The sequence below is a fragment of the Cottoperca gobio genome, chromosome 3, assembly GCF_900634415.1.
Source record: "Cottoperca gobio chromosome 3, fCotGob3.1, whole genome shotgun sequence".
Lineage (NCBI taxonomy): Eukaryota > Metazoa > Chordata > Actinopteri > Perciformes > Bovichtidae > Cottoperca > Cottoperca gobio.
Genome location: NC_041357.1, coordinates 22,302,750 through 22,328,787, shown reverse-complemented (window position 1 = coordinate 22,328,787; position 26,038 = coordinate 22,302,750). Strand labels below are relative to the sequence as shown.

Here is a 26,038-nt window from a genome sequence, read left to right as displayed (position 1 = left end):
TATCATTTTTTTTTGTGTGCGTAAAATGAAACGCCCCATGATGGTATGGAAGCTAAATTTAGATTACCTATATGCTAACATAGCTCTACCCCTCCTCCCCTCAATAAGACAGGGGGGAAATAAAAGCTTTATGAATTGCAGAGTCCATATGCGTATGTGCTCATGACATGGGATATTAACAGCCTGATCTTGCTCATTTGACTTTGTTTTTTTCTTTCATCCCCAGTCAGTATTGTAACTACATTTTCATAGATTCATGCAAATTTCTTCAAGAGTAAACGCACAGAATGGCAAAGTTTTAGAGGTAAACATAACGTTGTTTTGTTGCTCATCAGCGGAAAAAATTGAGCAATCACCTGACTGTAAGACTTATCTCTTTCACCCTGTGGTGTGTTTCTCTGTGTGTGTTACTGTCGCTTGCAGAGGTTTGAGGTGCTTAGCATCTCTTGTTTGCACACAATCCGTCGGTGATTATTGCCCGCTCCAGGCTTCATGCACAGTGATGCGTCTTTTCACAAAGCAGCTTCATTTGCATAGATTTTGCCAAGAAGCTCTCGAATCTTGAGTGTGCTTAAAGAGGAGTTAAAGACGAGGAGTTAAAGACGAGCAATCATGACGACAGATCGCCTTGTTTGTGTTAAAGGCAGGCAATATCAGTATCAGCTGAGTCACTCGCAGTAAATGGTCCCTTCAAGTTGAAGACGGCACACACAATTCTTTTAGGGATTTGTTTTGATGCAGATGGGAGGACTTTGAACCTTTTTAGTAGATTTTCCAAAACAGTTAGGGCTTTTTTGAATAGTCAGGCCAAACCTGTGTAACTGCAATCAAGGTCCGACTACACGGTTCATTTTCTGCAGATGGCACAATAAAAAGTCCCTATTCAAGCATTTGCAAAGAAATAAGCTTTTCTTATGCGTTTGTTGATTTCTTTCTTTATTTTGTTGTTGTCATTTTTTTTCTGCTGAACGCAGCTGCTTGGGCCCCACCATGCAGAAAGGCCCAATATGGCTCTGTCTGTAAATCGGAGTCCGGGGGCCACAAGACAAAAAACAGGGGAGAGCCACCCGGTGAAATTTAGCGCACGATGGCTCCCAGCGGGCATCATTTGGGGACCAGAGAGATTTTTTTCCCTCCTTCTCTCTTTCCTTTTTCCTGCATGGTGAGCAGGTTGGAAAGCACAACCCTAACATTGCTGCTGACACAACCACTCAGGGACGGCTGTAACAGCTCTCTTAGCATGGCACCTGTTATTGAGCCGTCAGAGAGAGAGAGAATGAGAAAGAGAGTGTTCGGAGAGGGAGGGAGAAAGCGGGAAAGAGTAAAACTCAATTGTAATTTCAGGGCTGTCACAGTTCTGAGAGCCGGTAATTCTGCCGCCGTATCGGTGAGCAAACGTACACGAATGTGTGTCCGTGCTGAGACTGATCTCTTCCTTCATTGTCCAGACTACCTACATTTATACATTCATCACGACACAGAATAAACAAACTGATTCTAATTAGATTCACATCAAGCTACTTTGTAAACAGAGAGTATGTGTTACACTCCTGCTCCTTCTATTTTGCGTCTCTGGTTTAACACATTTTATTCTAACTCTGTTTTAATGCGACTGAAATGACTTTGACAACAGTGGGCCTTTGATGCATCTCTTTTTCATTTGTATTCTTCCACTACATGCAATTGGCTTTCGGATCTTTTTTTTAAATGATTCATAATGCTTTCATCAAGCTGATAATGATTATAAAGACTCCCCATACCTCACGACGTATCAAGATAAATGACCTACAGTGTAGTAAAAGAGGAGGAAATAATAGATAATAGAGGAAGCAGTGTTTTCAGTATCGTGCTTTTACATTATTATTTATTTTCTTTTGAATGAAAAAGGATGGAGATGTTTAAAGAGATACATATATTGGTAGAAACAAATACTAACACATATGGGGGAAGAGAAGGAAGAAGGAAAAGCACTGTGGTTTATTTTCTCTCTAAGCCAATCATCAGAGGTACACGGCTGTCCATTCAAGCAAAGCAGTGGCATTCCTCTGCAGAGCAATCAAAATGGATTAAACCAACCACGCTCCAGCTGCCTCCACGGAAATCAGATATGCCTGTGATGATGATAATCAATCCATAATAAAATAACACAACATAAATCTGATAGTGTTGTTCCAACAATTTTAATAACATAGATTTAAATATTGCCATGTGCACTGGAGTGATTTATTGATGAAAAAGTGCTATCAAGCTTATATACACCCCGTTGCTGGTGGCCCGCCAATAATACCATTAACTGCATTGTTCAAACTCATTATGTGATGAGAAACACAATAATAATCGCAGGACTACAAACGCACAATTTCTCCCATTGAGCTAATCACTTTTGCTAGCATTATTAGTCTCTCTTCCTCTCTCACTCTCCCTCTCTCTCTCCCTCTCTCTCTCTCTCTCTCTCTTCTTGCTCTCCTGCTCACTTCGTCATAAATCCTGGGAGAGGCTGTGTATAAATCCCTAGTCTTGAATTAGTATTGTAATTTGTGGTTTCCATGCATTCTTTGCCAGCGCAGACCGCAGAGTTATTAATCTGGGGGGACAGGTGCCATAGAAACAATATGCTGAGCGGTTGGCCTGGAAACTGGGACGACCCCACCCGTACCAAAGCCCTCAGTGCATTCAATTACAATTACAAGGAATGGACTGAAGCCCAGGTTTAGTGAAGAGGAAACAATCTGAAAGGGATTTTATATGTTTCGTCATACAAGTTTAAATGTTGTTGTTTTAAAAAATCCCAAGGACATTGACACATAAATACAAAATATAAGTTACAGAAGAATGGCTTTGCTGCTTCTATGGGCAACTTAGTTGTTTTTGGAGTCCCATAACGTGTGATATCTTGTGGTTTACCACCTCTCTGATAGAAAAGCTGTTACGCCGCACATATGGCCCACTGACAAACATGACAGATGAAACACTTTGTTTGCTTTTGTTTAAGCACCGGCTCCTCTCCTAATACAAGCCTTTTAAGTGATCAAAAAGGCCTGGCGATATTTGATGTTGTCTGTGGAGAGAGGGGGGGAGGCAGAGGAAGTGTCATCCGGTGATATACAGCTCCAGTCCTCCGTCACACAGCGCAGTGTCTGCTGGGAAATAATCTGACATCTTGCGCTCGACACATCCAGGCGATGAGTAGAGACGGAGGAGGGGAGGGGGGAGAGAAGAGATAGAATGGAAAAGAGTGATGGGGCAAAGAGGCGAGGGAGCAGAGAGAGGCCGAGGGAAGTGGGAGTGTGAGCGAGAGAGTGAAAGGAGAGAGAGGACACAATCAATTCAGCAGCCCCGTCTCTATCATGTCATCGCCTGTCAGCATAGATTTAAGAATAAAGCTTTTGAGAGACCTTCCAGAGCTACAGTCTGATCGATGCTCTGGCGACGTTGGCCCAGATGTCACGACACGCATCACACGACCGCTCAAAGCACAAGCCCACCGTGACCACATGACTGGGAACTACCAGAAACCCCCGCCCCAAGTTTACAGTGGGACTCGCACACTTCTCAAAGGGCACATTTCGGACTTATCTGTCACAATCCACATGCATGCTCTACACTCCACATAGGCTAGGTAAGTTATTAACATTGTGCCCGTAACTTGAATATACCAACGGGGACGGAAACAGGAAATGTGCATATGGGCAGGACCATTAGAGAAAACAGAGAGGCAGAGATAAAGATGAATAAATCGAGTCATTAAGCATGTGTTTGTGGGAGCCTGGTTCCCATATGACGGTGCGGGGTGGCAAGATGCTTTTGCTGCCGTTCCCCGTAAACAGACAAACAGATTGGCTCGTTTGCCTCTCTCCTCTGGGCAGCTTTTGCCTCCTGCTTTCTGAGGATCGCTTAGGACTTTCCTCCCCTAGGTCTCAGAAGAGACTACAGCTTGTACTGTAATTTCAATTTGTAGCATGGCTTCTTTTAATTAATCTACAGCACTGTCAAGTGTCAAACTAATGTTGAAAGCAGATCCCAATCTATTTAGTCTATAAGTAGCAGAACATGTTACTGATTTAATTAAAACATTCACAAATCAAAAATGTTCTACATAATTTAAAAAATGTTTAGTCAAAAAACTGCATGTTTGTTGCTCCTTAAATAATTACTAATGTTCCTCGAAGGAGCAAAATGCAGCACTTCTTTGTAGCCTGTGAGATAGAGAAGTAGTGTCCCTGTGCAAAAATAAAACCTGTTGAGTCCACTTCCAAACCGATTCTAAAAATGTCATTAAGTGAGCATAAAACTACATAACTACATAAAATATATATTTTTTACATATATATATATATATATATATATATATATATATATATATATATATATATATATATATACTGTATATATATATATATATATATATATATATATATATACATACATATACATATACATATACATATACATATACATATACATATATATATATATATATATATATATATATATATATATATATATATATATATATATATATGTATATATATATATATATATATATATATATATATATATATTTATTTTCTTTATATAAGTATATATATATAATTTTTTGTTTTCATTATATTAAATAAAAGAAAGGTTTGGGCAATTCAAACTACATTTTCCTAAAACCATCAGGTCATTTATATCCCCGAATTAGATCAAATGTAAGTAAAACTCCAGGCTCAAATGTGCATACTTGTGGCTTACTGCTGACCCAGCCGTCTAGGACATGTGCCGTCAGGTCTGACAGTTTCCAGTCATTGTCTGTTGTCAACTGGCAGGTGGAAAAATGCCATTGAAATGAACTATTAAGATGTGTATATAGATGTGACATCTAAGTGGCATATAGAACTGAAAAGGCCGTACATAACAACAGTGTCAAATTCCCAGTCCGCGTTTACGCATGCTTTTATTGTCTAATACATTTCTGTTTTTCATATTTTACACAGTATATTAGGAACTGTTAAAAATCCATGTGATTTTAACATAGATAAAACTGCTTTATAGAAACCTTTAACATATTAAACTTATAAAAAAGATCATTGTCAAAAACATTTAAATGTCTTGGCCTTATAATAATAATCCAGCACAAAATGAAGTGTTAAATATCAGATCTGCCAGCAGAGTGGAACAAATTCTTCTCTCGCCGGTGGAAAAAGAAAACCACAGTGATTCCATCTCTGCAGCGCAGAGGGGAAAATCTACCTCTGAGTTTTAAACCTTATGAAAATCTTGAGAAAGAAAGACTATTCAATTTCATAGAAGAAACTGAGATAAAATTGCTTCTTTTTTTCCTCTCGCTGTAAGCCTCCGTTCGACACACAACTGTTGTTTTTACACAACTTCACTTTCTTCAATCCTCGCCAACCCTCTCGCTCTGTCTTGTCTTTTGATTTCAGTGTGGAGGGCAATCGTTACGTGAGTGATGGTGCCCATCAGTGTAGTGCATGTGTTGTAAAACTGTCCGCCATTGACAGATTGACTGACGTGCTCAACCCTTCGATCACCACCACAGAGAGGGCAGGGTTACAGGGAGAAAGATACAGAGAGAAAAACACGCAGAGAGAGAACAAAATGAGGGGAAACAGGTGCATTTAGAAAGTCATGTTTTATTGTGTTTGTTCTGTGAGCACTGATCAAATCTGGCACTAAACTAAAACCATAAAACAAACATGGTTTGTTTTAAAAAGGAGTGCAAAAAGGACTGATGTATAGAGAAGAAGTGTTCCCGTGTAATTTCCAACAGCTGTTGATTCAAAGGGAAAAACTTTATTTGGTCCAGATGGTCTCAGTCAGTGGCAGAATGAGAGAGCTGACTTCATTGGCTCCAGCCATGTGTTTTTCCTCCTGATAGAAATTAAAATGGTCGTTCGTTTGTCACCGCTCACTACACAGCTTAAAATGTAGCAATGAAACGTTCCTTGGCGATAATGCACCATAATTACTCAAACGCCTGTTCTTTATCTGCAGCAGAGGGAGGACAGAAGGAACATTTTCCTCAGATGACATTTTAAAACACAGAGAGCTTTCAAAAAGATGAAGAACACAGTCAAAAGTATTATTCTTTTTGAGCCGGAGAGAGCCATAAGTCTGTCATCTTCTTTCTAAACATCACTGGAAATGACAATCCTTGTGTTATGTGACATATTTTACAGTAACCGTAGTTTGACAGCAGCTTCTTTAGCTGGTGGTTGAGCCTGTGTATCTCTGCCTCCAATCAGATGTAACAAGCTGTAGTGTCGTGGTGTAGCAAGTTGTGTGATGAATGTATTTATTTTAGCAGTCTGATGGATATTGATCTCCTCAGCGGCTCCTCCACAGGCTAACATTACGGGACCCTGGAACGGATGAGAGTAGGTGGCTCTCTCTACCAGCACACATCTCACACCTCACAAATGAGGTGAAAAACACACTGTTGCGGAGGTGTGGAAAGGTTAACAGTGGACTCTGACTGCCTGTTAAACATAAAATCAGACAGTTATCGGAAATAAAAGTAAGAGCATCACGGCAGTCACCGAGATGAAAGACCAACGCATGACAGCAGTTGAGTCACGGCTGGCACGAAACTGACACAGAGCAGAAAATATGTCCGCATGCTGTTTTGCATGCTCAAAACTGAGGCGTAGACGTGACCTGTGGTTGTTTAACTCACTACAACATCCTCTTTCCTGTAGCATTGCATCAACCGTGATTGCTTAGTGAATCATGCAAGGAGTTATTCTGGATGTTTGATCGCGAGTGGACTAAACTCGGCCGCGGGCTGAGGCCAGTCATAATGCTTTGTGAGAAAATATCACAGGCCCACGTTCTTTCAGCTCAGTTTCATTTCTGTATTTCTCTGTTGATCTCCCTGCATGTCTTTGTCAACCTCTCTCAACCTTTCTGTGTTCAAACGTTGACAGATGATTCATTGAGCTTTTTTTTTTTTTTAAATGCCTGCTAAAAATGTCAGCTGCCGAGGTCTATAGAAAGGAGTATCTGTCTCTTTTCTTTTAAATAGATAGAGCACTTATAAAACAAAGAAATACAAAGTGAACATGAATTTCACTGTTTTTTTTGTTTTTTTAATAAAGATTCTATTTATTTATACAACTCAAGAAAGCTGCTTTAAAAAAAAGAAGAGATTTGCATTCAGAGTTTTTACTATTATATATGAAACAATTAATAAACCAATTAAAAACTATTTCCATTTTTAATTAAAGATGGCAAAGAGCGATCAGTCTCTATTAAATCAAAATCATCTGCTCAAAAAAATGTCCCGAGAAAATAATGAAAAATTAATCACCATTTTGACAGATGAGATTTAATAAAAGAACAAAATAACTTAGACATATTATAATTTAGAAAGAAAATAAACTTGTTGTCCTTTGTTCTAACATCTTACGTGTTTTAACAGCATATTCATCTTCATTATCATCATGCTGAAAACATATAAGGAACTAAACGAAGGAACAAAAAGTGAGTTGTGTGAATGTGTGAAATTTAATAAACATGCTTTTAAGGTACTATAGACACAATTTCAGCAGAGAATGAGCTCAATTAGCACTCAAATAAAACATTGAAACACAACCAAAAAAGGACAAAGATAGAAAAACATTAGTCTCATCCGAGCTCTTCAACAATTGCTGAAAGACGTTCACTTCACAGTGTTCGGCTGTGCAGAGACTGCTAAATGGCCGCAGATTGTGAAACACTTAAATGAGTGCAGTGCCGCTCTCATTGTGGCTTAGTCTATAAACACAGGATCTGATTGGGTAATCAGTCTATGGTCTCTTTAACAGTAAATTTACCCCGGTGAAGAGAGCTCCCCAGAATAACACTCAAAATATCCACAGAGATAAGAGCCGAGTACTCCTTGATTCACTGCTAACATTAATGGGGAATTTCCACAGCAGTTGTGTAGGACGAGAGCTGAAGTCCAACATGATAAGTAATAATTATCTCTGCTGAATTTTGGATCATGCGTGAATAAAGTATGAGTGCGTCTGAGTAGAGTTTCTGCTGCGATGCGCTTCACCTTTCGGTGGGAAAGAGGGATGGAGACCTTAAAGAATGATGACTAACAGACAGTCAGTCAGGCAGGCTAACAGTACACTACTCCCTGCAGTGTTAAGAGTCACACTTGACCCACAGACGCCAAAACCTGTGCAATCCTGCTCCAAAATAATACTTTTCACCTCTCTCAGTCTGAGGATATTAATAGCACAGCAGTGAATGTGCATATGTATATCTAATTGTGACCTACAATAGAGGTGATCTAAGAAACAAAAAGGGTGTGGAAGAAAGAGGAAAACAACCACTGTGTGAAATGTTTGTCAGTAAAACACATTTAGAAGAACCTATATCCCTGTGGACTAATAGGACCCATGTATTTGGCATCAGAACTTCAACACCAAAAGTATTTTATTAAGTGAAAGGATCAGTGGATGGTCATTTGGAATTTTCCACACATCAAATCAACTGCTTAACTAACCAGCTGGAGACGAGCGTTTTGTTCCCTTTGCAGAAGAGTGCACTATATACTGTATATATATATATATATATATATATATATATATATATATTTGATTCCGTTTTTTCTTTCTCTTTTTTTACGTTATCATGTAAATCATGTTGTTCACTTAAAAGTAGGCATACAGTATTTGTATGCAAAAATGTCAAAATAATGTTTTTTCTTGCTCTGCACATGTTTTTGTGCATGTGTGTACTCCGTGTGTGTGTGTGTGTGTGTGTGTGTGTGTGTGTGTGTGTGTGTGTGTGTGTGTGCATAGTTAACTGAGACACAGTCAGTGAGACAAATAGAACGAAGAGAGGCTATCTTCAGATGAACCACGAGCATTTGCATCTCAGGAAGTGCGTCAGACACAAGGGACAGTCCCAAGAAAAGAAGACTTAGTGCTTTTATGCCCTATTTTAGACACACGCACACAGCAAACAGTACACAGCACACAGTACACAGTACACAGTACACAGTACACTGAACACAGCACACAGTACACGTACACAGTGATGCTGTTGAGAAATATTGGCATTAATGTAACACCTCTATGAGGCAGGGAATGAAGTGGTTAGAAAATGCATTGTCTCAGTTCTATAAGTGCAATATCTTTTAGAGATCTTAGAGTATATTGCGCAAACAACAGACAGTATCAACAATAAGTCCTGTCTCAAAGCTATACATTTATTTTTTACTTTTCCATTATGTTACTTGGTGTTATGTTATCTGTTTTCCTTTTCCAGTAATATTGCATTAGATTTCCAATACTCGTGGTGTGTTTTTCCATCTTTCACAGATCAAGACTTCATGGGCTTTTTAGATGAAAAATTATCAATACAAGATGAAGCATCAGCAAAAAAGCAGTGACACATTGCCAACATGCTCTTGTTCCCGGTGCCAGCATCAATAATTCAACCACTAGCTCATAACTTTATTTTCAATGCATAATTGAGGCCAACCAATGTTTTCTTCAGCCATTTATATGTCGAGCAATTTTTAAACAATAAGAGGAGCGGTCCATTAAGCTTTTAACATTTATTTTCCGTACTCCAGTAGATGGCTGGAAAGTATGGACAGTGGGGCCTGTTTCACTGTGAAGTGAGAGCTGGGGCGAGCTGTCAGGTGTTTTCTCTTTGCAGTAGCTACTGTAAGCATGAAAGTCTTAAAACGACAACCGTGGGAAAACTGTGGTTAGTAAATGAAAAACGTGTAGACTCCACATTTAAAAAGTGCGGTTTGGAAAGGATGGGGGTCTCGGGGTGAGGTGAAGTTTCTGTACCTGCACTTGTGAATGTGCTTATGTGTGAGCAGTGTGAGCATATGTACGTGTGTGTGTTCCAAGTGATTTACAGAATGTGCAATTGATTTTTACTAAAGCAATTTTGTAGATATCTAAGTTCCCTGTAAGTATATCTCCTTGCATTGCAGAATGTTACTTTAAAGGCCCCTTCCCCATCCAGCAGCTCATTATATGACCTGATTACATTTCCCATTTGCTCTGTACTACTGCTTAATAAATATTGATTTACTATTTTAATTACACGTTAATCTCAAACACATAGGTGCCAGGGTTATGACTCTCTCAAGTAATACTGCAAATTTCCTGTTTGCAAATATTTATTGAGGATGGCCTCCTGAGAGGGCTATAAAAGTGAATAACAATCATTAAACAGACTAGCTGTCTACAATATCTGTACAAGTGTCAATATCAGCAACACACTTCGACCCGGCTACTAATCAATTACTTGTTATCTTTCATTTGCATCAACAATAAAAGGTTTACCTGAAAAAGGGGGATCTGTTCTTTCTATATTTTACTGTATGTCCATTTAATTTTTGCCTGAAAAGAGCAAATTCAAATGTTTGATATTTTTACAAGCTGTTTAACCAACCAGATGGACTTGTTTATCCCAATCCATTTAGCCAATTAGACACTGGAAAATGTAGATTTCTTTGAGGAAAATGGTTGTTAAAAACAGACATTGGAAAAAGCTACAATTAATACTGATCGTCATCACACTATTATTAAATCATATATTAAATGGAAAAAGCCTAACCTGCAGTTTAATGTCTTAATACTTCCTATCATTTTTGACTGATTAGTTTACCAGGCTAAAGACAAGTTACAGTGGTTATGAAAGTACAACTCTCGCTCTGGTGCTCAATGCAGCCTAAACTGTTCTCCAGAAGGTTAAGTGCAAATGTTCTGACTGTCGTTCATAAACTGCGATCTCAGGTTGAGGTAAACACTTGGACTCTTAATTGACACAATGTTTTTTTTTTTTAGATAAAGCACATCTAAATTTATGATTATCAAATAAATTTAGATAACCATTATCTACGTTCTATAGCTCTTGTGAAGCGTTTCCTATCGCCGTACTTAATTATTTCCCAAACTGATTGCTTTGTGAAGCGTAACTTACCAATACACCGGAGGGAATTTGTCAGACTTCTTAGGAAATCGCGCCCAAGAGTGTTGAAATGGGGGCAAATAATGGAGCAGATCACTGGAGCTATTTTCTTCTTTCTGCAAATTGCTTTATCTCCCACTGGCTTTAAAATATGTCATCATAAGTCATTTGACAGAAGTGTATTAATGAAGGATCATACACTTACTGTTGAATCCGGTTATTAGCTACAATAGGTGACAGAGGAGAGAGTTTTATTTTCAGCACACTTTGCTTGAAGTTGTCTTCATTACCCTTTGCCCCAATCGCATACTTCAATTTACATTAATTCAAGCTGTATTGAATATGTAGTATGTTCACAGTATGATGCTGACAAAACACGCGTTCACACTATGTCACTCAATATTTGAGTGGTCGGACAGCGGGGAAATCATTCTATCCTCTGATAACTTGGAATAAATAAAAAGAAATAAAAATAAGCAAACATTTTAAAATGTAAACTACATCTTCTGGGTTTATTGTATACCATCAGTGAAAGACACACCACAGTATACCTTATTGAAATCTAATTTGAATGGTCTTTTTTTAGAATAAAAACCTGCCATTGCACACAGTTGCCTGCTATAAGGTTATACTTCAGCAATGAACCCTTAGAGTTTAGTATGCATTCCTCTCCCTCCTCTCTTTCAGCCTTACTCCCTCCCTTTCTATTGCGCCCACTTCTTTACTCTCATTCCAAATCCCTTCATCACAAAGATATATTGAAACTGAGAAAATGCATTAGGATGATTGGGAGGCAGAAAAATTAAAAGGAAATACTGTCTTTTTTTTTTTTTTTGCAGGGATAAGCTGTAAATGAGGAACAGTAAACAACATAATTAATTTGTTTGGGTCTAAACTAAATGGAGAGTGTGAAATATTTACTTTAGATAGGAGTGTGTGTTTGGGAATAATCCATGCAGAGTGTAGCGTTTGTATGGTTTGTTCCTGACATCAAGGTTGCTGGTTTAATTGAGCATGTACAGGACCCAGGGCTGAGAGAGCAGGCAGAGGAGCATCGATAAACTATGAAATGGTTCCAATATGGTCAATCGATGAGGCTTTGTGAGCAGCTTCCTTGGGGCTTTGATTTTCCTCTCAAACAACAATCCAGGATCTCTGCTCTTCAAAGGCAAACTCCATCTTTGCTGTTATTGTTGTTGTTCCTTCCCCCATGTTTGAGTGATGTCACTGAGGTCGATTTTATCCATGTCCATAAAGGCTCTCCCACACTTGAATCACCCGGGAGACGGCTTCTGTTGGTCTGTGCAATGGTAACAACAACCAATAAAGGTCAATCTCCCATGGTAATGGCCAATTGGGTTTGTTCCCATTATTGGCCCTCTGATCCGTGGTCAACAGATGGAGAGCTGGCATCACTGACACAAGTTACACTCCAACCTTAAAGAGGCTCAGCTCTGTCTCCAAGCGCTGTTGTGTGATTCCACTCTTTCTCTCCCTCAGCTTGTGTTGGCCAGTACATCACTCCATCATGTGCAGCTCCTGTATAAGGAGACCCGTCGCAGTAGCGTCACAGGAGCGCTGCCAGTGAGGGCTAACCGTCTAACCATTTCAGCTAATTGCCTCATTAATGATTCACCGGTGTTAGGCGGCTCTAGCACTTCGCTGTGGGGAGCAAATTGTTCTGATTGGTTTGCCTCTGTCAATTATTGATGAGGCAGTGAGCTGAAGTGCTAACACCTGGCTTTGGAGGTCCAAATGGCCCTGCATTCCCATCACATACTCAGTTATCACACACCCTGGGACTGCATTCAGTCTAGAAGGGCTGGAGTCTTGACTGTTGTTGTTCTCTGAGAGTGGATGTAGCATGCCCTGGGGCAATGGCTGTGATCTCAGTTGTGAGGATATTAGCTCATAGAACATGGCTCACTGCTACACACGAGGTGGACAAAAAAGAGACATATAGCTTGCTGTGACTTGTGCTGTAAGGCACACAGACAATGTCACACGGAGAGGGGCCATTGAGAAAGTGAGTGTGTGATGATACTACAAAAAAAGCAATATTGGAAATAACTGTTCTTAATACTGTAATACCGGTAGAAATTGAATCATAATCTTTTGTTAACAGAAGGTTTCTCTAAGTCTTTTGGGAATATGAAAATGATACATCTTATGGCTAATAAATAACACCATCTTTGGACAAATGTTGTGTGTACAACCAAGACTCAGATTTTTACAGGCCTGAGTGGGTCTGTAACGGTATGCACTACACTGTCAATAACTGGTTTGTTTATTGTGATTTATAATGGGTGCAGGCTAGGCACCTTTACAGTAGGGTCATGTAATTGGATCTCCAGTAGATAGTAGCTGAATTCCACTATAGTCTCTGTGTCTAATGGCCCACCCACAAAGTGCTCATTCTGAATACATGAATCACCCTTACGCAGAGCACAAGCTGCTGAGGGGTTTCACCAAACTTTGTGTATCTCAAGGCACCACAACAGAATAAAGAACATTATTTTTGTGAGTAAAACAAAGTGAATAATACAAGGATGTAGACATAGAGTAGACTCATCTCCAATGAATTTTCTCATCTCTCCTTGGCCTTAATTGAAGCTGATTAAAGAGTCACCCCCCATGCTGACGCCACTGTCAGTCTGAATCTCAGCCAAGTCGGCTTTCCATGTACACTCACAGGGTGGTCACTCTGCCTTTGTTTTTACACTAGCACCACGGACAGCAGAGCCTACCCCACCCCCCAAATACAGTGACTGTCTCACTGTGAGTCACCATAAACCCTGGTCTGGGGCACGGAGGTTAGACAAGGGTCCTGTATAGCTCACAATGTGGACTTCACTCACTGCCTCATGGTGTACCTAATGTGTGTGTGCATGCACAGAAGCAGCACACTAAAGTGTGTGAGAGAATTGTTGTCTGAGTCACACTTTAATGACTTCTTTTTCTTTTTTCTTTTTCTGTCCAACCCCTTCTGTCTTCTCTTGCCTCCGTCTTTCTCTTTCTGCTAACAGATAACCCGACGACTGAGCAGTGATGACATCAGAGCGGCTGACCAATGGCACGAAGACACCTACAAAGCACAACATTCAAAAATGACTTCATTGAAGACAAAAGACAAGACCCGCTGAAATCCCTCGAAATCCCTACAGTGAAATTCTTGAAAGCCTCTTACTACTCCTGATTCCCTCCCTAATATTTTACCTCCAGCTTTTTTCTACAAAACACAAAAAAAGAAAAAAAAACAGACAGACTCATACCCATGAGATGGTTGACAATGTCAGATAGATACATTGGAAAGACTATTTTCTCTTTGGTGGGAAGATCATTGATGCATGCCTCTGTAAATAGATCATAATAAAACCCTATTCTTATTCCTAATATAGGAAACATACCAAGTCGCTCTCACCAACTTCTTATACCTTCATGTCTGTGGATAGAGTACTCATGGTTCAATATTTTCCATATAAAGTCAGTATTCTTCTTACCTCCTCAGAGACCATGTAATTATCATTTCTTTACTCTACTATGGAGTTATTTGGATTGTAAAAAATTCACTTCCTAATCTTCTTATTCTCTTTACATAACGTCCTAGTCTTCCTCTCCAATATCCACACTAGTACATGTAAATAGAGATGACTGAAGACAACAGCATGGAACAGACTATAGTGTATATTTACCACCCGCCTAGTAGATCACAAATCTCAGTATGTGAATATTTCAGACAACCTTTTTAAAAATGTAAAATACTTAAACTTGTTTTCTGATAGTTAAAGACATAGTCCCAGGTATCTGGACACTTTTCATATGTATTTAAATAGATGCATAAAGGCATTAGGTATAGGTATTGTTATTGTTTGACTACCTTACAAGGATTATTAGGCAGCAATTCCTTTGGTATAACCAATCAGTTCCATCAAGAAACAAACGGTCAAACTGAAGAAGAAGAAAAGGCAATTCAACAAAGCCACGAGTCTACTATATCATTTGTATTATCTTATATTTTATTTAATATTTTTACTTTTTTGTATTATTGATTTTTCTTTCCCCCAAAACCTACATCTTTGCAATAATTGCCCTGTCCCTCCTTCCCATGTGTGGGTTGTAACTGCTGTAGCGAAGCTGCTGTCAGAGGGACACTTTTTTCTTTGCATTGTTTGAAACGGTCCTCCGATCCTGAGCCTACGCATGAGGGAAAAGAACACCTCATTGATTGCAACGTAGACATGAGAACTCTGATCTCCGTCTTCTATGGACTACGAAGAAACAAATGGACTAACTGATAATATGACAAGCCAATGAAGAGACAACCTCAAAGGTTGCCAAGTCACTGGTGAAGACAGAAAACCTTTGAATGGACAACAGGGAAATGACTAGGTTGTTGAACACCTCATCTACACCATCGTGCATCCTCTACCTCTCAGTGTGTGTGTGCTGTGCGTCAAGGAAACCATGACTTATCAGTGACCCCTCTACTGTTCCCACAGTCCACCTCTCCATTGCATGTCCCCAAGAGCCTTACGAGGAAAGTGTCCATTATATTGATGGACGCACATGGCAATGGTGGAAAACAAAACAAACGCTGCTTCACTTTGACACAAACACACTCACACATACGAGCGCATGCATACAGATGCACAATAACACACGGCGCCACTCAAATATGTTGCTGTATATATGTACAGTATATCAACTATGTATAGTCTCTGATGCTGTACTTTGCATGTTGACTTGTAGATGGAACGTGACCATTATTCATAGAAGAGGTTGTGCAGGTAGGCCTAGTCACTGGATTGACTCTTTAAGCCGATGCCAGCTCTTTGTCAGCTTTTACATCTTCTTACTTTGATTTGAGAATATGTATAGTAACATGACATAAATTGTTTTACCACCCCCCCATTCCTATTGTGAAAGGTCCTCTTCAGCCAAACAGCAGCGCTGACAGATTTTAAACTCTTTGAAGGGACACATAACCTCGCCTTTGATGTCAGACAGAACCTGGCCACAGTGAGCGTGGGTAGGAAAAGAGAGGAGGGACGGCAAACTGGGGCGCTCCAATTAAGTGGCAGCACACAAAGTGGCATGGGGCATCGTGCCAGCAACTGTCCATTCATTCTATGTCAAAGGGATTTGCACATCTCAATGAGTCTACGCACTGCCAGAGAAGTCTGAGAGCAGAGCAGAGAAAGGAAGAGGGTCTTGGGAGAAAGGATAGGAGATGAAAAAATAACTATTCTGACCAAAATGTAAGGTTGTACTGAGCTCATGTTGAAGTACTCTCCTGGTCTGTCCACCTATAGAATATTCTTTTCTAACCGGCAGCCACCTTGGAGAGTTCAATAACCCCTTAACCTCAAACTGTTACACCACCATGAGGCTCTCTGGGCTCTCATGACCTCACGTCCCGTCTGAGGTTAACTTTGTGTTAATGAGCATGGCACTCAGCTCAACCAGATGTTCAGCCCTGTGGTTAAAAATTCTATCCCATTGGTTCTTCAATGTCTGTCCACAATAGCTGTGCTCTTTTACTGACACAGCTCCACTAACAACTTCACGAGTGAAAAATCATGTTAAGTAGGGATACATTAGATTAAAACTGGAGTGAAACAGGTGCGTTTCCTTTATCACTGAAAATGTTCAAACTGATCAGAATGTAGTCGATGCATCCTTATATCAATGATCAAATAGTAATTTCAGCAGAATACAGGTTTATATGAAGACATTTTTATTCATATACTGTCAGAGCACACTGAATCACATGAGGGTATTTACAGTCAACATGTAAACAAACTTGAAATTAGGATTTATGACTTAGCAGTGATTAGTTAAAGAAGATTTAAAATACAGGAAGGATGAACATGTCACTCAAATATGAGACGTTGTATGTGGTAGGAAACAAGACATTGAGCAAGTGCTGATCTTCCCTGAGCCTCAAGGCTTTCCACTTTCTTAGAAGTCAAACAAAGCTCCATTTCTGCACAGCTGCAGGCAATGTGACAGGTTGATTTGTTTTTCTCTGCTTCTGAATTCAAGTACTGCGTTGTTCTGCCCTGATATTCAGGCAACATGTGCGCTCTTATCTAGCAATGACCCTGACCGGGGTCAGCACATGTACGTAAACATGCAGAGATGTGCGTTCACAGACAGAATGTGTGAAAGTGCACACAAACGCATAGAGGCACATCTTTGTTATTTTTCTCTCTCACACACACACACACGCACGCATACATGCACACACAGAGACACACACACACACACACACACACACACACACATACACACACACCATGCTAATCTAAACAGCAAGGCTGTATGTAAACAGATCGTCGGCATAATGGGATTGTTCAGTGTGCAAACAATAAGCTGTTAGCGTAATCACAGGTCAAAGATATATTACCCAGAGGGCCACGCTGTAGGTATATTAACATGATGGATATGTGGGAGAGAGGAGGGGGGCAGGGATACGAAAGATATAAAGCGCTACCGACTCAGATATACCCCCTATTGGGCCCCGTCCGCTGCCTTTCTCTCCTCCACCTCCCTCGTATGGGCCCCACTTAATCAGCCCTTCTCATTCTCTTCTTGCTACTTCCCCCATTCCCCCACCTCCTTCTTAGACACTAGCTTCCTACCGTTCTTTACCATTTCTGTGCTCTAATACCTCAACCTTTTCCTTTTCTATCTTCATTCCGTCCATCCTCCTCCCACTTGCCTCTTTTTCTGGACAGATACAATCTGTTTCAGCAAATCGGTCCATCCATCTCTGTGGTCAGAGTGAGAGCGGGATAAAGCAGCTCCACAGTCTTGTTTTCAGATTAAGCAAAAGTTCAAGGAGGAGACAGAAAGACAGCATTGTGTAGCATTAAGTTAGAGATACTGAACCATGTGATAACTAGAACAGCAGCTACCTAGTTGCTAGAGATGAATCTATACACCCAAGCCCTATTATACCATGCTTGTGTGTCTCAATGAGTAGCAACATACAGGTGCCATGTCAGTCAAGATAAATCCTGCGTAGCTTATTCCATTGCACATAGAGCTTATTAACTTATCTCCACTTTATTTGATTACCATCTAGCCCATTCTCTCAACTGGTTAATAAGTCTATGTACTCCTGACTAAACACTCCATTAGTGTCATCACTGGCTAGCTTGTGTGTGTAACGTCTGTAGACCACTGAGGTAGATACACATTGGGGCCAAGTGACAGAGTAAACATGGAGGCAGAACACTGGGGAGAAAAACAACCTATAAGACAGACAATAGGAACAAAGGTGGTCAGTCTGACGATGACAGTAACAGTCAAGACCCTTTGCCTCATTGACGTTTGGCTTAAGATGTGGTGCAAGTCTTTTACACCCATGGACAACCCATATATAGTACAAATATTTCAACCAGCCTCACCAGTAACAATTTAAATTTAATTTTGACCAGTAAGAATGTACATGTAACTTTGAAAAGTTGGAAATGCCAGAACATGTGTACAATTTGCAAAAAGCTACGATAGATTCACTTCACATTGCATAATAGAGTTGTGAATTGGAAGGAGGTGTTTGAAAGTCTCATCATTTTTTACCCACACTCAGTTGTATGTGCTTTCCAGTTGGAAGTGGCTTAAATGGACAGGAAACTCTCCCGCTTAAATCATCGTCACAAAAGATTAACTGCATTCGAAAAAAATCTCCTCCTTTGACAAAAAGATAGATGCCTATGTACATAAAAACTTAAAGGGAGACGTTAACTACGACTCCAAATGTGCCTTTTAGCAGGAGACATCCAATCACCAAGCTTAAACTGCCGCTTAATTGAATTCACTTTTGGATTCTGGATGTATTTTGGATGAATTCAGCTCCATATTTTATTCCCAACTGGTAAGACGAAGGGTTTTGAATTCACTTCCACTGATTCAGTACAGTATTCAGAGCTGTCCGCCATTCCAAACTGGAAGACAAAGCATGCTTTATCAGAATCAAAGTTGAAATTAATTATAACTGGCGGCTATAACACAAACAAAACTTGGATAGGGGTACATAATTGGAAAAAAAAAACACTTGAGGAACCAGCAGCTCCTCCCAGTTACCAACTCTATAGTGTAGAAACATGCAGGGACACACACATCCATGCTCTTTTGCTTACTCACTCACACACAGGCCCACACACACACACTAACACACTCCTGTCAATGTGTGTGTCTGTGTCTGGTGGGGTGTCATGATTAACAGTGACCTCAAAGACAGACATGGTTGGGGTAGTGGGAGTGGGGTCAAAGGATTACAGTGAGGCAACCTGTGTCAACTGCTCTGCTTTAATCTTGACCTCCAAACCAACCCGAGACTCTTGAAAAATGATTCACATGTATGAGCTCGACATATTGTGTGTACACCCTGACATTACTCACAGAGTTATTCACTTGTTTGGGTATTTGTGACTTAAAAATAACTTGCAAAAATGCTTGAAATGTAACATTTAAAGCAGGATGGATTTGGATGACAGAGATAGAGTGGATGAGGGGTTGTTCTAATAGCCAGACAGCAGCAAAGACGGAGCAGACCTCCTTATGTCACATAGCTAATGACAGGGATGAATAATACAGCCTTTAAAGCCCTTACTCCCACCTCATTCTGGCCTGCGCATGAGACTGCTCTGGGGGAGCAGTTAGCCATCAAGCCCCTCACTGAGATGAGATGGGCTCCCAAGAAGATTTGTGGGGGGGTTGGAGAGAATCGGATTAACCAAAATGCCTCAATTGGAGTATACGCTCTGGGCTGGCCTCAGTGTAATACCATTGATAAATGCTGTAAACCAAATCTTTAGCATCTGATTAGGTAATGGAGGAAAACACATCCTTTTAGCAACCATTAGCTATAGTGAACTTGCCCAAACCTTCTCGTAAGTGTTGTATGTGTACAAAAACACAAACAGAATGAGTTTGTCATAAGGAGTAGAGACTTTTACAAATACCTAGTTGCCACTATAGGACTAAATAAACAGGGAAATAATATCGCCAGAAGCTGTGGACAGGTGGCATTTCAGGCTGTGCACCGTTTAGCTGTGCAGTCTGGTTTCTGACAGCTTGATTTAGTCTCCAGCACCTGAGCCAGAAAAGAGAGAAAATTAACGGCAGGAAAAACAGCTTAACTAAATTCCAATTTGCCTGCTTTGAAAATACAATGGATGAAGCTAATGTATGTGGAAAACACAGAGCGGACTTCCTGGTATCCGTACCAAGCTTATTGTGATAAGTGCACAAAGACTGTGTGCACTCAGTCAGGGTCAGGTACACCGGGAAGTAAAAAATGCAACAGCATTGATTTGTTTTACCCTTACCCTAACATCTGAGCCTGGTTATGCTTTGGGGGGACATTAGGGTTTGTCTTTAGGGTGTAAAATGGAGATTAAAGTGGCTCAAGGGGAGATGCTCGGATGCATGCTGTTCCCCCTGCTGTGAACAGGGTGTAATCCTTCAGTTTCAGAGAAGTGAAAAGTTTGCAGAGTCCAGAAAGTTACACATACATCCCTTCTGGGCCCCCTACAGAGCAGAGAGTGTGAGACAGCAGGGGATAACCATATGCTATCAAAGTGTTCTTCAAAGCTCCCGTCTTCAGTCCACTAAATTATACAGTATCATCACATATACCTGACAAAAACAGAAGACAAATAATCATGCAGCTCAACACACTAACAGAAAAAAAAACAATACTTTCTATAAAAATATGCTTTAAGAAATGTGTTGCCTTTGAACTGTGAAGGGGCATTTTCTTTTCTTTTTCCCTGGAATTACTTTGTTGAAACTTTGTTGAAACCATAGCCATGTCCCAACAGTGTGGGTCAGCTCATGCTTTTGTATTATCATGCTTAAAAGCATCAGGAATCATATATTTGTAATTGTCCACCAGCAGCAGTATTATCACAATTAACCCCTTCTCTGTTACCAGAGGTTTATTTGTGCTGAGCCCTCATTTCAATTGTAAATATCCACATTATTTCCCACATGGGCCTGGATGAGGGGTTTGATTATCCAAAGGTAGGCCTTGGTTGGCTCTCTTATTGTCAGAGGGGTCGTAAGCTTCAGTAACGGCTTCTAGGGTCTTATTGCTATGGCGATCAGCCCCTTGCCTACTTGGCCTCCGTGACCCCAGTCAGAGATAAGCTTTATGGGAAAGCACATTAACATGCCCCTTCAGTCACCTCCCCCTTTTACCAACGGCAGTTCTGTGAAATCGAGTGTTTATGGACCCCCAGTGAGGGTATAGTGCTGCTGATTGCCTATATTAGAGGTTGAGTGTAAATGAGCTGGAGGTGGACAAAGGACCTGTAGTGGTGGGGAGATTAAAGGATGCAATACTGATGTTTATTCTCACTAAATGAGCAATATCTTTAATGACTGCGACTCAATTACAAATACTGTCTACAGTCTTAATATATCCATGTCTTCCATTCTTTCTACAGAAACAGCAGATATGATGTAGCATTGCATTTTGGAGTTATTTATTCTGTTCGCTCTACTGTGTAAGTTACAGAAACTCCATTAACTGTCTTCCTCTTTGTGTCACACTGATCCTAAGTTGTTGTTTTTTTTTGTTGCACATGTGTTACGTTAATTTGGACATTTTCCTGTGGCTATGAACAACATTGGGATTAAAAAAAACATTACTGAGGTGTCAGTAGTGTGCGCCTGCTTACAGCCTGATCACTGGTGAAAGATCCTTTCAGTATGTCTGCAATGATGGATGGTTATAGCCCTGTGTCTTTGTACACATCAGGGGGCCCTACTGGACAGATAGAGGGAGCGAGAATGAGAGAGATGTAGCCGCAGCTTAATGTCCTTCTCTGGTGCTGTGCATGCTCTTTCCTATTTGCTTTTCCCTTCACGGCACGGTTAACATCGTAAATTAACCTTTCCAAGCCCCCTGTGCTCAGAGACTGGTGCGCAATACAGACAAAGGAAAAAAGATAGATCTGTGTTATGCAATGCACAGTAGCACTGGTCAGAGACGTAGCCTGTTACAGAATTGAACTCTCCTTTTTCTGTGATAGGGAATAAAACAACACACTTTGTTCATTCAAGCAAATATTCTATTTTATGTGCATGTCCTGTGTACTCTGCAAATCGGTATGAGGCTGCTTTTTGTTCTCCATCCTAGAAATGTAAATGAAACACATGAAAGAAATGCATTGTAGATCCTTCTCTTCCTAGTTCAAGTCTGTAAATAGGATGTATATACCAAACAGCTATGCATGCTAATATACAAGCAATTTGTTCAGGTACTTTTGTAATCCAGACTTCTCATATGGCATGTAATGACGAAAAAAAATCAAAACATGGAAAAACATAATGAATTGTGAACACGGATATGGTTTGTAAACAACTTAAAAACTGGAAAGTATTTGTCTTTGCTGTTAATGTTTTCTTACTGATAACTAATGCATTGGCCTGCCATTTACTACAGTGCTCTGCTCATGTTACTTGTTATCTTTTTTATGTTTCATAAGGTAGGGCTGAGGCAAAAAGGACCATAAATCACTGGTTTGTGGAATAGTCGGGATGGGGAATAGGAAGATGAGGGGAAGGATGGCGGTCTGACCATACTCTTTGTAGTTTTTTCATTGCCACTGCACGTTCACATGCATACACTTAATAATTAATTACATATCCATAGTGTAACACAGCCAATAAAATGCCATGGCAAAACCGTTGCTTAAAAGCAGCAGAAATGGGCTGCCATTTGACATCATCAAAACGATGTATCACCAGCTTTAAAGTGTGCTGTTATTTCAAAGTGGCATACATTTGTTTCTGATAAATGAATGCAAATCCATTAAACAAACTATGAAGCTGGTACAACACGCAATTGTGACTCATTCCAAATTCTCTAAATCATGATTTGCAAGGGAAAGACATTTTGAAAACGCTGACAGTTTTATTTCCTTCTCATTTCTAACACCATATCAAGTGAAAATGATGATTATCTATATGCCAAATTTGCCTCTGCCCTATTAACTCTAATGTGGCATTTTATGAAGATATTAATGGAGAAAGTAAGGAGAAATCTGTTTGGTTTCTAAGAGTGTTTATTTTCAACCATGTTAGAACCATGTTCAAATCCCAAGGAGCTCATGGTAGATGGAAGTGTCTAATTTTTAACCTGTGCTAAAGATATTTTAAATTTAATAAATAATTATTGTAACAAGAAAACATGTTGTGTCGTGTTCTGAACTATCCTCTTAACTTGTGGAACTTATTTCCCATGATGACGTTTCACAGACGGAAGGATAAAATTAATGAAGACGAGAGAGACGAAGAGAAACTGAAGAGAAGGAAAGAGTTTAGTTATAAAAAAGGGCCTTTAGGGGCGTTTGTGTCCTGGAAACGTGCTCTCTTCTATACAGGAGTTTAAGTGCTGGGTCTTTTCACTCATTATATCCACGATGAAATACAAAGAAACCACAGTCTCTGAAACAATGACCTTTGACCCCTGGCTCCCAGCTGTGAAAGATAGAGCAGGGAGGTTAAGTTTCACTTCACCTTGGCCTTGGCCAAACCGACTGTTTCAACCACCAAATATAAACACCGCACTGAAGATTATCTGCCAGACACCAATAATGATTCTGTGATATTTGTCGAAGCATTTTCCGGTTCTATCGATGAGATTACTCTTCGCCTGCAACAATAACCGTGGCTCATAGTTTTGTGAAGGTTATCAGACTCAGTCTTCAATTAATTAAAAGCCACTCACAGTTGCACAGAGCGAGGCAAGACACGGCCATTTGTGCTTTGTACGTTTCAACAAATTGTTTACAAGAGGACACATTCAATTAGTTATTTCATTATCGCCCTAGGTGTAATCAATTGACAATGCCGATAACAAAGCCACATCAATTTGTGAGGCGACTCCAGCACATTTTTCTAAATGATTGAAGAGCACTTGCATTTCAGGCCCTCGTGACTTCTTGTCTGCTCTGGCATTTCAGCAGAAAGCCCTTTTAATTAACTGCATCATCATGTATACCACAAGAGTCTTTTCTGTCTCCAGTGTTTTAAAGTTGTGTTAGTCACCGGTCATGGCCTAGAAATTCCACATGTAGACTCTGGCTTCTGTTGGTGAGTGAGGTTCTGTCTTTTTCTTTTCTCAACCCCCCCCCACCCTTTCCCCTTGAGTGATATATGGCAAAGAAAGAAAGAAGCACTCGCTTTCTCTCTGTCATTTGCCTCTCTCCCCTCCTGTAGCGTAGATAAACAATGCGAGTGACAGTCTCTCATCACTCAAGAGGCTGAATCTCTGGCCCTGACCCGATAACATCAAGTGTGTGTGTCACCTGTCAAGTGGCTTCTGTCACACTTCAGTGGGAACTCAAAAACAAGGCTCTGTGTGTGTGTGTGTGTGTGTGTGTGTGTGTGTGTGTGTGTGTGTGTGTGTGTGTGCGCGTGCGTGCAGTTGATTGGGGGATGGGGTTGTGGGTTTAAGAGTGCCTGTTGGCATGCAAGCGTAGGCCTCTCTAGACATGAGTGGAGTCGAGAGTGGCAAAGGGGGCGGGGGGGAGGGGGGAGGTGTGGTGCTTGTGAAGGTATACCAGGAAACTGAGAAAGAAGGAGGGGGAGGCGTAACGACCCAAATGAGAAGGACTTGTGCAGACACTGTGAAACTATCTCATTTTGTAGGCTCCGCTAGTCTCATTCTCATGTTCAGAATGGGCAGGGTGATCTGGGAACGCAATTATTTTCACCTATAAAAGGCAACATATGCCAAGATCATAAAAGTTCTTATTGGACAGTAATTTATTAAAGCAAGTCATAGAAATGGAGAGAGGTAGGGCACACGCTATAATATGAAGGTGTCGTTCTGCTTCTCATTAAGGGCCTGAGTATCAGTGAAATTCAATACCCCAGGTGCCTGACAGAGGAGGGATGGACGAGATAAACAGAAGATGTCCTCTCTTTATAAGATCCTGGGGAAATGGGAACATTTACTGCGGCCACATCATGTCGAAGTTCCATCCTTGATTCATTGTCTGTGTTTCACTGTAAACCTATATGTATTCAAGTGTATAATTAAGCGCACTTGCATCTCATTTCACAGGCATCCTTGGTGTATTTTCTTTTTTCAAAACATTCTCTCCGTCCATCGTGCAGCTTTTCAAAGGTAGATATGTATTGTAGAGCTTAGAGTCTAACAATGATCTACACCCTCCAAGCAACACACAGCTGCTACTAAGCAGAACTGGCATCCTCTTAAATGGATGAGTGATCTGAGACAGTGTGTTTGCTCCTATATTGCAAATGTTTAAATCATTGTTGAGCTCTGAATGAGCAATAATAAACCTTCATTGTGATCCTCACAATACTGAATGATGTGGATTAGCCAATGGGGAGAAGATTGTATTGAGGAACTTATCAGCATCTGTCATTATCTAAAACGCAAAGTGCATGGGGAGATGATTACGTCTGTGGCACATTTTACCCAGAACAATGGGAGAGTGTGTACCTCTGTTCATTTGTTGCTCAAAATGAACAAGGCGGATATATGCCATTGTCTGAGGTTATTGTAATGGTAAAATACAGTTTTTGTTAATGTAAATGATTGTAAATGACTCTTCTTTCACACAAGAGCGAGGTTTTTGCATCCTTTACAGAGATAAATACCATCACAAATGAGGCTGGACAAAACAAAAGCACAACAGAGAGAAACAGGCAATTGCGATAGAGGGAGGGAGGGTTTTGTGCACGCCTATTGTGTAATGTCTGGCAATGTGCTTGAATGTTTGTTGTCGTCTTTCACTCTGACAAGCGCGTTCTGACAAGAGTCACACTCAACACAAATGGAAACACACACACACACACACACACACACACACACACACACAGACACACACACACACACACACACACACACACACACACACACACACACACACACACACACACAGAATAATGTTACAGGCCTGGAAATAAGATGGAAAATTCTACACAGCATGCATACACATAAATATATATAAAGTTGCATGCTGCAAAATTGCATAAAGGTAAAAGTTATACATACGTGTTATTTACACACCTTTTATAATATTTTGTACTAGATAGATATTTTAAA

General features: G+C 40.2%; 1 protein-coding gene across 1 annotated transcript in view; it reads left to right on the top strand.

The window, feature by feature from the left end:
• The window catches only part of mafa (MAF bZIP transcription factor a), a 74,278-nt gene extending 58,576 nt beyond the window's left edge, over window positions 1–15,702 (top strand). Inside the window, exon 3 of the mRNA XM_029428616.1 lies at window positions 13,965–15,702. The gene's annotated coding sequence lies outside the window, so the exon portion shown is untranslated. The remainder of the gene's footprint in view (window positions 1–13,964) is intronic.
• Window positions 15,703–26,038: the final 10,336 nt, after the last annotated feature.